Genomic DNA, 13,961 nt, shown 5'->3' with positions numbered 1-13,961 from the left:
ACTATTGTCCCTGTTCTCTAAAAATGTTAATGTCTTGTATCTATTTATGATACAAAAATGAATACTATTAGTTAGCACTCAACATATTTTTGTCCTACTTGATGAGATTCATTAGCTTGAAAATGATTCGAAAAAGATTTTACAAAACGAATCATATTTTTGCTTCTGCACCGAATGAGTGGTTTCAAAATGACTTTATTTATCTGAAAAGGTTTAAAAACGTTAACGGAGGATCCAAATGGATTCTATCCGTTATCTGTTTTATGATTATAATTATCCTAGTTTTGCTTTTGCTAGGGCACTAATGAATAAGTCAGAAGTCGAGGTTTCAAAAAAATTCGAGTCCCTTTTTATCTCAATGATTCCTGTCAAATTCTACAATTGGACAATGGGACAGAATTCAAAAATTACGACAATATATTATTTTGTAGGAAATAGTTGAGCTCTTTAATCAATTGAAGTATCCTAATGTAAATGAATGAGTCTTAATTCTTGAATATTCAGTCCATTGCTAAAATATAACGATGCCCTCATTTTCAGATACCCTATTCAAGCATTATCAGGAATTTTAGGAACAAATCTGTTGCCGATAATCGAATGCGTAGAAAGTGACATATTTTAAGTAATCTTAGAATCGTCCGAAAAAACATTTTCTTTAATTTTGAAATACATCCGATTTGTAGTGATGATAAATAAGGCTTGGATTACAAAGGATTATGGGACGAATCCAGCTTTAATGTTGAATAAATTTGAATCCAAATATTCCGATACTTGCGAAATACTAAAAATACTGTTCAACGAAATTCATGTTTATGTAAAATTTTCAAATGATGATAAAAAATCGGTGTTGATGTCTCGTTAAAAAAATAGCAATTAAATGTCTATTTATTAATTTTTAAAGTTCGTAGCATTAATTTGTTAACTATTTGCCATAGTAACACGTAACGCACAGGCTGCCCATAGAGGCCTGGTTGCTAATGTCACATAAGACCACCTCACTTCAATCAAAAGGGAAACATGACTGAGACCAATGCCTTTACGAGACCTATCTCGATGCGAGAATTTATTAACAATGAGTGCTCAACCTATTTCCTCGTAACAAAATACCATTTTTCTTGTTAAGGAGGAATAAACTATGGCTATTGATTTTTTGTACCTCGGATTTTTTGATTATGATTTAAAAATTAAAATGAAAATTTTTTTTATGAATAAAATTAGCTTGCTAAGCAACTATGAGTAACTATAAAAGTTATATTTAGAAAACACAGGGATACCAAATGAACCAAATAAAGACATTATTGCCACGTTAAAGTAGTTTAAAATTATAACATTTCGAGATCTTCGGAAGCAGATAACAGAATAAAGTTCTTCAAGCACAGATGTCGCGAATCAATTGTTTGTCGATAAGAATAAATAACAGAATGCACAACTTAAGCACATCATTGGCTGCCTTCCCACCGCCCAAGAGGCATTTCATTTCGAAGCCATTCTTTCCGAACCATTTTCCCGAAACGTGCCAAGATCCAAAATAAATAAAACAAATGTATATAAAATATTATCACGTATATCAGTCCAACAGAATCGCTAAACTAATGCAAGACACCAACAATCATGATATAGTTCGACGAATATAAATCACTTAACATTATATTGACTATTAAGAAGCTCTTAAGATTTTATTAAGACTTATCGAGAAATAAAGTAATGCCAACGTCGATAAACTACTTCCGAATGCTCACATTATTTAATAAATAGTCGATAGTCCTCATGGAATTGGGGGTGATGTAGTGGAGAGATATCAAATGCCGACTCACACCATTGCGCTCCTGCATTAGTAAAATAAAGCAGACGAACTGGGTGTTTGTCCAACTCTCGAAATTGTTTATACCAATCCGGTGTATTTTTTGAAAACGTGTCGATCAGATTAAATGAAGAAAACCGAGGCAACTGGGATTCGTCGGATTTAATGTCAATTTCAAGACGATTTAAACAACGACCCATTTCCACGTCTTCCATGCCTGTCTTGGCGCTGCATTCCTTCACCTGGGAGTATATTTAAGCCACTACCTCTGCCTTATTGGCAGAAATCACTTTCTTTACAGCCTCTCTACTCAAAATATAGGAGGCTCCCCCACTGAAATATCCATTGGGGAAATATTTGTAGAATTTGAGTCCAAATGAAACAGGGCGACTGTGATCTTCAGAAACGAGGAATTGGCGAAGATTGTTCACAATAATATATGTATCGTCGTCTGCTTTGACAATCCAGTCATATTCGTCGTGAAATTTGGCTTCGATATATTTCAGTCCGCCGTATGTTTTTGAAGGGAGATGTTCGTAGTCATCGTTGATATTCAGCGAGGTTATGAAGGACTCGTTCGCTATGACTTTTCCGACAAAATAAAATGTCTTGTCACATCTTTTGCCCCACGTATCCAAGACTGCACGTCCTCGGGTTTTATAATTGTTTTTTGATGTTAAAATCATACAAAATATGACATGTCGATGACTGTCAGTTCTTCCGAGGACGACAATATTCTGAAAATAAAGAATGATTCCTAAGAGGATGACAGATGCGATAATCAGCAATCTATATATTTATGAATAAGCGTGCCTTTTATACAAAAACATTTATGATTATAAAATTGTGTATTTTATTCAATTTTATTGCAATCAAAAAATCAAAAAATAATAATCCATATGTATAATAACAAAGGGACACAATAAAAAGTGACAAAATATTGAGAATGCAGAAGAGGAGATCTTTTTGAATCGAATTTTGAAAAACTCACTTAATAGGGGATTTGGCTGAACAAGTTCAAAGACTACTGTAAAGATTTATAAGTAATAAATGTAAAAAGTGAGTGTAAAAATAATGCTTAAGCATGACAGTCGAATTTTTCGACAACTCAATAAAGAAAATAAGCCTAATTGATAATCGATATTTAAAAAATAAAAATTGGCACAAAACAATCCCAGGGGTCGGAAAATAAAGCACAATAGCCAACTATTTACGCAGAATAGACGCGTCAATAATGTACGCACTAATAATTAAAAAGTTCAATTATATAAATTAATCTCAATTTATAAAAGAACGTCAAAACATTTATTAAACAATATTTTATATTATTTTTAAAATTGAATAAAAGATTAGAATAATATTTAAAAATATTAATAAACAAGGAGGTTGTCATGATTCGCGACGAACCCTTATCCAAGATAATAATATATCTCCGATGTTTTGATTTAATAAATCGTGACTTTTTATCCAAATCCGACCACAAATATCAGTCAAAGAATTAGATTCCTCAAACAAGTGGATTGAGGTTTCCAAATCACAAAACTGCAGATCGGAAGGACAGAAAAGAGAATGGACGACCTCAACCCAGTATTCGACAAATCCATCGAATTGGACTACTACTTTGAACGCCTTCAACGTCTCCGTTTCGAAGTCTACGACGTGGACGACCACTCGGGGAGACAAGCATTGGAAAAGGGGGACTTTCTCGGACAGCACACCTCCTCCGTGGCCGAATTGGTGAGGACTGGCGTGAAGAGAGTAAAGTTGAATCAACCTAACGATAAGCCCATGAGCAGTGGCTCCATTTAGGTAGACAGTGGGATTATCCCAGATTACTGTGAGGGAGATTGATTCCTGCAGAGAACAGTTCAAATGGTCTTTTCGGCCACAAATCTGCCCAAAAAGGTTAAAAATCGTGTCATTCCAGGGATTCATATTTTCGTCGTATCCGTCGACTAGACTACTCGTGCAGACGTTGTGTCATGATTGGAGGACTGTCCACTCCTCCCCCGTCGTCCAGTCCTCGGGGAATCCCGTCTATGCACAGTTCACCCTCAAAATGTTTCAATTGACTGCCAAACAAGGCAATGTGGAAGACAAAGTGCGGGTTGGTGGTGTAGTCATTCGGTAGATATGCATATGTGACAAACACCGTGTTCTCGGATATGTTTTGATGACCATATCCGAACTGGTCGACGCAGCCAATGCTTCCACGGGGGTTGGGGAGTGAGATATCCGTAGAGGTCGTGGAAGTTGGGGACTGAGGGATCCGCCTTCCTGGTGCTCAAGAGTTGTCAAATCGAGAAGGTGTACACATTTCTGGAATATATTCAAGACGGACTGGAATTGGATTTTGCAGTATTAATATTCCTCATTTTTGGTGGCGATTGACTTTACGGCGTCGAACGGGGATCCTCGGTCGAGGGATTCACTGCACTACCTCGGGGGGTCCACCAACGACTACATCTGCGCTATCGAGAGTGTGGGGAGGGTAGTTCAAGAATACGACACGTATTGCCCATTGACTGTATTCCAGAGACAAAGTGTTCCCTGTGTTTGGATTTGGGGCGAAACTGCCGCCGGACTATTCGTTTGTCAGTCACGACTTTGCAGTGAATATGAATGTGGGGAACCCCAACTGTTTGGGTGGTACTGTGAGTGGACATTGATAGGGGTTGATGGAATATTGGAGGCATATCGGCACTGTCTGCCACACATTCGACTGTATGGCCCTACCAACTTTGAGCCCGTCATTCGGCATGCCAGTCAGATTGCACGTAGTTCAGCACGGAAGGTATAATCGGGAATAATGGGAGTGCTATTATATCCTGCTTATACTGACTGACGGGGTGATCACTGACTTGAACAACACGAAGGAGGCAATCATCGAGGCCTCCCTCTACCCAATGTCCATCATTATTGTTGGAATTGGAAATGCCGATTTTACTGAAATGAACATTTTGGACAGCGACGACGCACTCCTCGGTCGGCCGATGGGCGAAGGGTGGCCAACAGGGATATTGTCCAGTTTGTGGCTTTTACGATCACCAAAAGTTAATTAGGGTAATTAATTATGTGATTCCAACAATCCTCAAGATCTTTCTCAGCTTTTCCCGATGTTGGATTCTGGAACCAACGCAAGTGCGGGACGGGCGGGGAACAATTTTCGTGAATAATTAAATCGGGGTGATGTGCTTTTGGTTGCTAAGGTCTTGGTCTTTTAACAGTTGGTCCTGTTGAATGGCCAAGAAGCCTTTTCCATTTTCTTAATTAGAATGGAAATATTCAACTATGTAACAAACTTGCCTTAAAGTTCAATTTATATGTTTACAAAATTCCTTCCAAATAAAGTAAAAATAATTTTGACAGTATTTTTCAAGGATCAACGTTATTAACAATTCAGTGTTTATGAAATCTCCGATATTTACTTAACAGAAATTATATTTGATTTCTTTTTGGGGAACGCAGGTTCTAATTGAATCTCAGAGAGCATAATCTGTTCATCATAGGTTAAAAATGTTCTTACCCATTTAGAAATCACATGACAAAATGAAAATTGTTAACTTTCGAGATGATCAAGGAATACAATTCCCCACTCTTCTAGAAAGCACGTAAAATAACTTTTAGAAAGTGCAATTTCTATAACAAAATGTATCAAGAAACTCTCATTTAATAAAGTACATAAGCAGCTAATTACGCATATTATAAAGTCAAGTCAATAATTCTTTATATTCTACTAATAATTGATCCTTCAGAATTATTTCGCTAAATGTGAGCAAATGATGTAATGTCACGTTGTTTTATAAAACATATAATTAAGAGGTTGATAGAACTGTTCGATCAGAATCAACAAATGAATTTTGAGAAAAGTCACATCACGCAATGTCAACCAGTTACTGAAAAGGACGAAACTATTTTGTCAGAGATGACATCGATAAAAGTACACAAATAATATCATTTTATAGGAACAAATAAAAAAACTATTTGTCTAAAATAAAAAAGCTATTTCTCCCTAAAAACGACGTCAACGAACTCGACGGCGACAAAGACTCTCCAAAAAAATCGTGGAGCAATAAAATAAAACCGTCTTAAATATTTAATCTTTATAAATATTGTTTCTTTAATTCGTTTCGTCACTACGCGCGCACTCAAAAAAGCGAAAAACTTTGTTTCAAATATTCCAACAAGTCACTCATCTTCTAAATACGAAAGATAAAATCCCTAAAAATGAAAAAAGAAAACAACAAGTTGTAGAGAAGCAGCAGCCAAGAGCATCATTTTGGGGTTAAAGCGGACAAGACGAACACACTCGTTAGGCAAAGTCGACTTGATTTGACAAGTCCTGACCCCCGACTCGACGTTCCAGGAATGCAATCCACCGTCAGTAGAACCAGAAATCACATACTGCGAGTCCGGGGTGAAATCTGCTTCAATTTTTGAATGATTGTTGGTAAATCCCTAAACGAGTAACCAAATAGAAATGCCTCAAATGCGTGTTTGAAAGTCCCGTGGAATGCATCCACAAGGAAATGACAGCACCCGGAAGTGGAGACCAAAATATTTTTCCCGTCGGGACTGAATTTAATGCCCGTCCACTCGGGGGTCTCCTTGATGTCCGAAGTGAGGAAAGGACCCTCCAAATGAACAAATCAAACAAACCTTGTCATACGATCGCAAATCATAAAATTTGAGTGTAGACCGATATCCCACCGTGAATATGAGTCCTTCGGGGTCGATCGCGGCCACGGGGAAGTCAGGGACAGTCAGCATTCCCTACTTTCCCCAAACACTCAAACCTGGCAATTCGGAGACTTGAGATCCCAAATCCTCACAGTCTTGTCGAGGGAGGCGGAAAGAAAGAGATCATCAAGTGGGGACATCTGGAGACAGGTCACTCTAAAATAAACAATATTCTCCCTACCGATCACTATGTCCACTAAAATAGCGAATATACTGATTATTGTGGAGTGAGAGGTACCGAACACTGTCTATAAATTGATGGAGGGGGAGGACCGTCCAGTTTTGTGGATGCGTGGATGACCGTATTCTCCGCGTGAGTGTATTGGATTAGAGACACCCCATATTTCTTGCTGTTTAAAAGTCTCTGGAATCTGGGAGAGTTTTGTGGAGGAATACATTCCGTTGTTGCAGTCGTAGATTGAAATTTGGTCATCATCTCCGCTTGTGATGAGAATCTCCCCGTTTTTGGTAAAGTCCATGTGATTTATTTCCTTGCGGTTCTCCTTGAATACTTTTGCGACGCGCAGACATTGCATAGACTGATTGTCCAGCTTCATTTTGTTCACACGTGAATAATGTTTTTATAAAATTTAAAGTTTTAATTTTAAAAAGTTTTAAATTATATTAAAAGGTAAAACTCATATTGATTATTGTGGTGACAAATATTACTAAATGTTGGTGGACCTTTGAATGGTTTAAAATTAGTATTTTATAGTTAAAAAGAGTTGTAGTTAATAATTTAATTAAAGACAGTAAAACAAGATCATCTCCACCCTCTTTTGATTGCATATAAATGGAGTTTTGACAGTTGAGGTGCCACAAGTGGGTTCAGCTGTATTAGCCACGTGACCAACCAACTAAATTCGTTAATTAAAACTGATTGTACTGAATGTAGCAACATATCGCAGTAATGGCGAGTAGAATCATTATCATTCTAAACACATTAGGGGACATAACGTACAGCTTCTAGCGAGATTTCTTCAGGAAAATGGACGAAATGATTAGAAAGAGAACCCACAGTAGAGTGATGATACAAAAGTTTAGCGAGGCATAGTCCATTCCTAGTGACACACAAGAAACCACAATTAAAATATAATTTATTTAATTAAATAAGTAATTAAAAATAAAAAGGTTAATTTCTTGGTTTTTTAATAACGTGGACTAATCTGTTGTGCATCTTCTCCTTGAGTACAGAAAACAGTAAAGAATGAGTGCGCGTTAAATCAGGTCCAAACAACTCCTCGACCTGTTTGACATCATCGACAGACAAATCAGCCACGGCCACCTACCAATCTCCCATCTCCTCTACCAAAAGAGTCTTCAAATACTGGTACACCTCAGTCGACACGAGTTTATCTGTCAAACATATTCAGAACACAACCTTCGGGTCCTCTCGATAGGTCCTCCTCGACTGTCCTCCCACAATATTTACCAAAAATCGCACAATCCTTCTCCCACACAGGAATAGAGCAATTCTGGCCAATTAGCCTACTGAATACATTCACAATGCAGAGGAGGAGCACTCTCGATATTTCCAACTGGACGAGTACTCCACAGAGAGGGTACAGCAATGCTTTGTTCGACACTCCCTCGAACTCAAAAACAGAATTAACCACGTCGAAAGCACTCTCGAATTCGTCTAATTGGGTCAGTCAGCACACAACTGATATCCACATGGCACTCTATTATCAACTGCTTTACAAATATCTGTTCGACAACCACCTGACTGGGTTATATACTAGAATACACTCTCCGAGTATTCCAATGCTTTGTACAGATGATTCAGAGCATCCGGAAAGTGGCAAATTTTCTAATAAAATGTAATATTAGTACCATCAAATAGTGCCCGATTTCCAAACTGAATTGAAATACTTTTAGGCTTTTTTGGCCGCAATGAAGATCTGCCGAATGATGACAAAATCAACTTGAATGCACTGATTGTAGCACTGTATTGCGTTCTCCAGATCCTCTCCGAATGTTATGAAACGATTCATTCTGCAGTACGTGTCGTGGGATATGTATTTCCTGGCTGCTTCTATAAGATCTGTCGGGTCGGACAATACTTCCTTAGAACAGGCTGCCTGAAAACTAATTTTATGATAAATTGGACTACTCGTGGCTTAGGTAGTGGAGAAATGCGGCACAGTCATCGTCGAATTCTCCCTGGTGTGGAAGGACTTTATTAGGGCAGACATTTGTTTTATGAGGTCGCTGTTGTTTGCTCTTTTTGATCGTCTAGAATTTATTTTATTTATCTACTTTTTAAATTTGTTTATTATTTCTCTGTATTCTAAAAATATTTCGTTGAATGGTTTATTTGCGGACATTGACTCACAAAGAGACACTTATTTTATTTAAAATAATTTAACTATATAAAATAGTCAGAAAACTGTTCCCAAGACAAAGCTTATATTTATTGTAATGTCTCAGCACGAATTAGTTAGTGTACCAGATTGCATTGACTGGTCTATCAAGCAGGTGGGAGACTGGGTCAAAACAGAACTTGGCCACCCTGAGTTGGCAGTAATCAATGCTTGATTAATCGAAAGGAATGCTTTGAGAATAACTACATAAATGGCCGAAAACTAATTCACATGCACGCCTCAAATTTACCCAAAATTGGAATCAGAGATTGGAATCTGATCAAAGTTTTTTGATAACATTTAGTTAAGTTTATTTCATTGGAAATAAGGAAACTCTTAGGAATCGACTTGGAGGAATATTCACGCAGCATTTCCCTCCAGCCTAGAGATAATTTAGGTTTAAATTTTAACTTTTAAGCAGCTCTGTTTCTTGAACTGAAAAGCAGAAGTGGAAAGAAATCTGACAAACTTGGACCGACAGAGTTTCGAAAATTAAATAAAAATGCAAAATGGCAGCCACCATTGGCTAATCTGCGGACAACAATGTCATATCTCTTCACATAATTATTTTTTACCTACTAACAAATGACATCTTAATAATAAAATGGTATGGTGTGTGTCTGTCTGTCTGTCTGTGTGTCTGTCTGTCTGTCTGTGCACACCCACATTCAAATTGTTAAAACCAGATCAAATTGTCAAAACCTTCCCTTTTGTAGTTATTCGAAATGAGGCACAATAAAAGGTTGATATCCTCTAAGAACCTTCCTGATGAACAACAAGAAAGTCCTCGACTCACATGATGTGGTCCCCCAAAACCTTCAAGCCAAAAAATTAAAAAAAATTATTTTCTGCGTTTTTGTTAAATGAACAACAAGAAAGTCCTCGACTCACATGATGTGGTCCCCCAAAACCTTCAAGCCAAAAAATTAAAAAAATTATTTTCTGCGTTTTTGTAAAATGAACAACAAGAAAGTCCTCGACTCACATGATGTGGTCCCCCAAAACCTTCAGCTAAAAAATTAAAAAAATTATTTTCTGCGTTTTTGTTAAAATGACCAACAAGAAAGTCCTCGACTCACATGATGTGGTCCCCCAAAACCTTCAAGCAAAAAATTAAAAAAAATTATTTTCTGCGTTTTTGTTAAAATGAACAACAAGAAAGTCCTCGACTCACATGATGTGGTCCCCCAAAACCTTCAAGCCAAAAAATTAAAAAAAATTATTTTCTGCGTTTTTGTTAAAATGAACACAAGAAAGTCCTCGACTCACATGATGTGGTCCCCCAAAACCTTCAAGCTAAAAAATTAAAAAAATTATTTTCTGCGTTTTTGTTAAAATGAACAACAAGAAAGTCCTCGACTCACATGATGTGGTCCCCCAAAACCTTCAAGCCAAAAAATTAAAAAAAATTATTTTCTGCGTTTTTGTTAAAATGAACAACAAGAAAGTCCTCGACTCACATGATGTGGTCCCCCAAAACCTTCAAGCTAAAAAATTAAAAAAATTATTTTCTGCGTTTTTGTTAAAATGAACAACAAGAAAGTCCTCGACTCACATGATGTGGTCCCCCAAAACCTTCAAGGTAAAAAATTAAAAAAATTATTTTCTGCGTTTTTGTTAAAATGAGCAACAAGAAAGTCCTCGACTCACATGATGTGGTCCCCCAAAACCTTCAAGGTAAAAAATTAAAAAAATTATTTTCTGCGTTTTTGTTAAAATGAACAACAAGAAAGTCCTCGACTCACATGATGTGGTCCCCCAAAACTTTCAAGCCAAAAAATTAAAAAAATTATTTTCTGCGTTTTTGTTAAAATAAACAACAAGAAAGTCCTCGACTCACATGATGTGGTCCCCCAAAACTTCAAGCCAAAAAATTAAAAAAATTATTTTCTGCGTTTTTGTTAAAATGAACAACAAGAAAGTCCTCGACTCACATGATGTGGTCCCTCAAAACCTTCAAGCCAAAAAATTAAAAAAAATTATTTTCTGCGTTTTTGTTAAAATGAACAACAAGAAAGTCCTCGACTCACATGATGTGGTCCCTCAAAACCTTCAGGCAAAAAAAATAAAAAAAATTATTTTCTGCGTTTTTGTTAAATGAACAACAAGAAAGTCCTCGACTCACATGATGTGGTCCCCCAAAACCTTCAAGCCCAAAATAAAAAAAAATATTTTTTGCGTTTTTGTTAAAATGAACGACAAGAAAGTCCTCGACTCACATGATGAGGTCCTCCACAACCTTCAAGCCTCGTGAGGCCATTAATTAGCTTAGCTATCTTTTTTCGATGACATAAATTCTTTTTTGTTAAATTTTCGTTAAAAAAAATAAAATAAAAGCTCTAATTGTTATCGACCATGAATAGACTGTGCAATTATCAGATTTTGAAAACCACTAAAAAGAAAAAGCAAAAATTATTAGAGATTTACATAATTGATTCTTTTTAACTGCCGAAACTGACAAATTCGATTATGCTACTGTTTAGATTTCTTAAAAGATAGAGGCAAATAAAATTTAAATTAGTCATGTAAATTTCAATTTGCCTATATTTAAATCTCCTTGATTTAACAGGCTTTAATTTTTTTCCTTATAATACTACAAAGATGAAGCTGATTATCATTTTCTTTACCGAAACAGACAAGTTCGATTATGCTAAAGTTTCAATTCCTTTAAACATAGAGGCAATTAAGTATAATGGCTTTGATTGGATAATACACTTTACATAAATTTCACTAAATAAATTTACGTAGAAAATTTAATATAAATTACTGATTCGCGTTTACAAAATCATAAGAATGTCCTATAAAGAGAGATCTGAGAATGTTAACAAACAAGAGAATATGAACCATATAACAAAAAAGAGAAACGAGGGAAGATGTGCTTAAATGGTGAGGGAACTTAGACAACAGCTGAACAAGGTCAGGACTGCTGTTAGACTCAACTACGGGTAATAGAATTATGCATTCTAGGTTATTTGTTTGGGATGAATGTACGATGGCTCATAAAGGCGCATTCAAGCAGTTGACCGAACATATAGAGATATCAAGAATTGTAGCGACCATTTGTTTGGGGGAGCATTAGTTGTATTGGCAGGTGATTTTAGACAGACGCTGCCAATTATTCAAAGAGGGACGCCTGCGGATGAATTGAATGCCTGCCTCAAATCGTCATATTTGTGGACACACGTGAAAAAGGTAAGCTTAGATGTAAATGTACATGCACATTTACAAGGCGTTAATAGCATATTCCCACAAATCCTTCTAGATATTGGAAATGGGGCAATCACTTCAGAAATGCACGACCAGAAAATTAGGCTACCGGAAGAATTATGTATTTTCGTAGAAACAGCAGAAGAATTATTGAATGCCGTCTATTCCGAACTATCTGAACACTACGTGAATTTCGACTGGCTGCGTGAACGAGCTATATTAGCTCCACTTAATGATGAGGTACTTAATATAAATTTAGATTTATTAATGAAAATCCCTGGCAGAGAAAGAATATATAATCGGTCGACGTTATTATGGACCATGAAAGGGCCTGCGATAGATTTAAGAGACTACAATTTCCGCTGAAGATAAGTTTTGCTATGACAATAAACAAGGCCCAGGGACAGTCTTTAAAGGTAGTAGGCTTATTTTTAGAGAACGAGTGCTTTTCACATGGCCAGCTGTATGTGGGGTGCTCAAGGGTAGGTAGAAAAGAAATTTATTTATATTTGCCAAGGATGGACGGACTGCAAACATCGTTTATCCACAGCCTTAGAATAAGGTTATATCAAAGCAGGTCGCATTTATATATCTACATAAATTTATAGTTATTTAAGGAAACTGCGAGCGTAGCGAGCAGGGCCTCCGCAGGAGCTAGCTCGCAGTGAGCGAAGCGAACTGCTGAGCTAGTAATTTGATAAAATTGCGTATCTAAATACGTTTATGATAGCTAGTTCTTGTTTATATATTTTTCTGTTAGTCCAGCTGAGTAGAGTGGGCAAAGCTCTGGAAGGTTTCATTAAATGGATCTTGACTACAAAAATCGGTGACCTTTGTGTGTGGTGATCCAGTGAACGTCTTAAAGGAAAAGCAACAATACAAGTATTTTGTCTTGATCAAAAAAACGAGAAATTGTGGAGTTGGCGTCAATATTATGCAAATCGCCTCATTGCGGAAAACTAATTCTATTCGTTGAATGAGTATGCTATTTCTTTGCTTGATTACTACTGCGGTCTGATCGAATTCAAGCCAAGTGAGTACGATGAAATGTAGTCAGGAGAGTACTCTAAGAGAATCACCTTCATGTACTGACAAAACAGATTATACTCATTTCGGACAGTTGGAACATGGAATGAGTAATGTCATCTATTTAAGTGATAGAGGTTTTATTACAATGTACGAAAATAAAATAAAAGCCTCGGTGGTGTAGCGGTTATCACGTTCGCCTTACACGCGAAAGGTTCTGGGTTCGACTCCCAGCCGGGGTATCTTTGCATTTTTCCAAATTCAACATTTTGGTCATATTTTGTCGCGGGTAAATAAATTGTGAGACATTGTTAGAATTTCTTGTTCAATGCTGTCTTTTTCTACTAGTACATTATTAAATTCTGGAATCCAGCAATACCCTGGATTGACTAACTCCTAAGAAATATTTAAGAAACAGCTTATTGATGAGGAGGCTTTTCGTTTTATATAGATAGCCTCTTCAATGTATTTCACCAATTTATTTTTATTATACAATTTTTCCCGTTTGAGTTCGGCAAGTCTCTGTTATGGGATGCGACGTGTTCAGACACTTTCTCGGAGCTCAACCTTCCTTCTTCAGCTGTCGAGGCTGGCTCAGTCTCTCGCAAAGCCGAGAAGATGAAGATTGGAAAGTACAAGGAGCTCTCTGAACGGTATCTGTTCACTCCCATCGCCGTCGAGACTTCCGGGGTCATCGGCGAAAAGTCTCTTTCCTTTCTAAAAAAGCTTGGCCGCATGATCTCCCATAAACGGGGAGACCCACGCGAGTCCAAGTGGCTTTTCGAAAGGATTTCCTTGGCCATAGTACGTGGAAACTGTGTTTC

General features: G+C 36.9%; 1 non-coding gene and 1 pseudogene across 1 annotated transcript; one reads left to right on the top strand and one right to left on the bottom strand.

Annotated features, from left to right (window-relative positions):
• Window positions 1-2,055: 2,055 nt before the first annotated feature.
• Window positions 2,056-7,098, bottom strand: LOC115229346 (annotated as a pseudogene).
• Window positions 7,099-13,306: 6,208 nt separating this feature from the next.
• Window positions 13,307-13,379, top strand: Trnav-uac. The gene has a single exon. It is a non-coding gene; the product is annotated as a tRNA-Val (tRNA).
• Window positions 13,380-13,961: the final 582 nt, after the last annotated feature.

This window comes from Octopus sinensis, unplaced genomic scaffold (genome assembly GCF_006345805.1).
Source record: "Octopus sinensis unplaced genomic scaffold, ASM634580v1 Contig12488, whole genome shotgun sequence".
Taxonomy (NCBI): Eukaryota; Metazoa; Mollusca; class Cephalopoda; order Octopoda; family Octopodidae; genus Octopus; species Octopus sinensis.
The sequence above is the reverse complement of the archived record's forward strand: the minus strand, read 5'-3'. Positions and strand labels throughout refer to the sequence as shown.